The 3,236-nt window shown below is 54.1% G+C and overlaps 1 long non-coding RNA gene across 1 annotated transcript; it reads right to left on the bottom strand.

Annotated features, from left to right (window-relative positions):
• Nucleotides 1–666: 666 nt before the first annotated feature.
• On the bottom strand, nucleotides 667–3,031 carry LOC138745344 (uncharacterized). The gene is made up of 3 exons (XR_011346196.1): nucleotides 2,909–3,031; nucleotides 1,608–1,797; nucleotides 667–1,011 (listed from the first exon to the last, which is right to left on the bottom strand). It is a non-coding gene; the product is annotated as an uncharacterized lncRNA (long non-coding RNA).
• Nucleotides 3,032–3,236: the final 205 nt, after the last annotated feature.

Here is a 3,236-nt window from a genome sequence, read left to right as displayed (position 1 = left end):
CGATATCCAGTCCCCAGCGAGACTCAGCCAGTAAACTCCTTCATATCCTCCAACCCCACCATCCAAGCTTGCCCCAGTGGACAACTTGACCACCCAGACCCACAACCACCTTGATGTAGATCATGGGAATGGGCTGCTTGGCCTTGTTGAAGTGCTGGGCCATGCAGTGAACCGTCTCGGGAACATAGTCCAGACGCAGATTCAAATAAACCTCCTCTTTCTCTTGGACACAATACAAACATGTCAGCTGGATTTACCCTCCAACACCCAGTGCCTCTCCCAACTGGAGTGCCAGCCCCTCCTGCTCTCTGTAGGCCTGATGCCCCCACTGCTCAACACAACATGGCATGAATCCAAGGGCTCAGCGAGCAGAGCGTCAACAGGCCGTAGTGGACCCGTCCGCTGCCCCATCATTCGGCTTCTGGTGAGACTGCACAAAATGTGCAGCTCTGACCGCCCTCCCTCGTGCGGCAAGGATTCACCGGGAGAGAAAACCATTGACGTTTTGAGATGAGAAATGTTTGCAGCCGGGTGTTGGCTGGGGTCGAACATGTGGAGGCTGAGTTGTTGGGACGATTCACAGCAGGCGTTGATTTGGAAGCGCACCAAAAGGTTCTGGGGAAGTGAGTTATGGGGGAAAATACATTCGTGAAATGAATTAGGGAAACAGACTGGAGGGGCTGAGTGGCCGAATTTGGCGACCTTGTCTTGTGGTCTTGGCTGCTGCTGTCTGGAGTTGAAATGGCAAGAGGTCATGAGTTAATGGGTGAGGAGCAGGGCAGACAGCGTCAAGGAGTCGGCACTGGTCAGAGGGGCAGGATGGAGGCAACAGAGAGGCTGCAGCGAGACAGATCGATTGAAGGAATGGGGAAGGAAGCAGCAAATGATATGCATCAGAGTGGGGGTGGGGTGGGTGCAGGTGGATCTTACCTTGACTACAGAGGAGTAGAAGTTGAGAAGAGGGACGATGATGGTGTGATCCAACTTTCGCACGATCTGCAGTTTGCGGTTCTATGGCGAGAGAGGAACATCAGCAAGGCTGGGCGATGGGTCGGGGCCCTGAGGGGCGACTTGTCCAAGTTGAGGGGGGAGGCGGTGAGGAGATTCGTCAAGAGGTCAGAGGTGGGGAACTCCTAGGGAGGCCGAAGTGGGGGACTTTTCGAGAGTCAGTGGGAGGGACTTTTCGTGTTGCTGGAGTGGGGGCTCGTCAGGGGGTTCAATGAAGTATCATTTCAGTTTTTATGATTGTTTTACCAGCTTCTACAAAACAATTAATTTGCAGAAAATCTCTGATGTGTGTGTGTGTGTGTGTGTGTGTGTGTGTGTGTGTGTGTGTGTGTGTGTGGGGTGGGGGGTTGTGTGTGGGGAGGGGGGGTGCTGTTGTGGGTTTGTGTGACTTTCTCTGTTTCCAAACCCCATGGCTGCTTTCGTCTCTGTCAGATGCTCCTCTTTCCACCCACCCTTCAAAAATGTGTTTGGGGTGTTTGTCAATTGGGTGTAATTGTGTGAAACGGGCTCATGTGTCGCAAGGGCCTGTGAACGTGCTGTAGGCCCTAAAGTTAAATATCAGGGTTTTCCATTTCCACACAACTGCTCCTCCCCCTCACCTTGAATCTCTTGTCTTGCAAGATCTTCTTGATGGCAATCAGCTCTCCGGAGTCCACCAGCCTTGCCTGGTACACCACACCAAAAGATCCATTGTCGATGATTTTATCATCTGTGCAGGACACCACCTTGGGGACGTTGGGTCCGTGACCCGGTGTGGCCACCTCTGTTGTAACCTTATTGCCATGTCCTCTGGGGCAGAAGCAGCAGCATTTACACACCCAGAGGGTACACAACAGGTCATTTATCCCAACCCAGCCTTGCTGTCCAAGTTAGTCTCTACCCCTCCCTCTAACTCCCTTCCAAGGGTCACCTAAATGTCAGAATTAATCCTCTGGTGGTTCGTTTCAGCCTCTCAGTAGAAATATTGCCACCCCAGGTCCCTCTTTGATCACTCTCCTCAGACTGAAGCCAGCTCCGCAGCCGATCACTCTGTCTACAACCCTCCCTCCATGAGAGGATCGGGTCATCCTTGACCTTCAGCACGTCCCGGGGAGATGAACCACTCTGAACCCTACCACAGGTTTAGCAGAAGCCCTCCACATTCCCAGAAGCTTAGCAACACCGTGATCTTCCATGATGCAAGCGAGACCTCGTCGCCTGAGGGAGCAGGTGGTGCGGAGAGAGCCCCACTCTTCACCGCTCAACTCTGCTGGGACCACCGCAGCAGAAACACTTTCTAGCACCTTGATCCAGGTCCACTGGGGAAAGAATCCTATCCCAGTTGGGGGGGTGTGGGGTTGAAGGGATCTTGTAACCACGGGGGTGGGGGTGCGGGTGGAGGAGCGGTCCTGTCTCTCAGTGGACAGATCCCATTCCAGGTGGAGAGGGAGCTCTGTCCCATTTCTGATGAAAGGTCTGCCTTCCATCCCCCTCGCAACTTCTCTTCTCCCTCAGACACCTCACACTCTCCCCTGCCCCGATTCCTCTACCACACTCTCATCCCCCACCCAACAACACACCCATGGTTTCCCCAGTGCTTTCCGTCCCCTCGCACCCCATCCCCCAAGCTCAACCCTATGTCCCCTACCTCTGATCCAATCTCCCTTGACATTAGCCTGTGGTGCAACCCCGTTCCTTCATTCTCCCCTCCAATCCTACAGACCCCATCCCTGTATCCCCTCACATGCCATTGTTCTCCCCTCCCCAGTCCCCTCCAGCTGCCTCATAAAGTGCCCTGCACTCAGGATGGGGAGAGGGGATTAAATGCAGCCTCCATTCTCTCCGCCCACACTGGGTGAAGGATGGTGCCAGAGGAGGCTCTGTCCCTGTAGGGGAGCCTGTAACAGGCTCTTTATCTCACCCATGGGCGCAGGGTGGTTCCAAACTCAACCCTGTTGATCAGAGGGTCCCTGGGATGAGACAGCATCCTACTCCGACACGCGGGCTAGAATCCCCTTCCAGGAGAGGCATCTTTCTCATGTTGCTGTGCCATGGCACGACTCAGCTATGGCTGCCCCATGCAGTGACATCATCACCCCCTCTGTGTCATCATCTCCCCCCTCTGTAACACCTCCCCTCTCTGTCACACCACTAGTGTAATGGGCAGGGACATCCAACCATTTAAATCCTCCTCAATTTCCCCAAGCAAGGGGAGAATAATTCAGCTGGTCTAAATTACTCGTTGTTAT

Source organism: Narcine bancroftii, chromosome 11 (assembly GCF_036971445.1).
Source record: "Narcine bancroftii isolate sNarBan1 chromosome 11, sNarBan1.hap1, whole genome shotgun sequence".
NCBI classification, from domain to species: domain Eukaryota; kingdom Metazoa; phylum Chordata; class Chondrichthyes; order Torpediniformes; family Narcinidae; genus Narcine; species Narcine bancroftii.
This window is presented reverse-complemented; position numbering and strand designations above follow the sequence as displayed.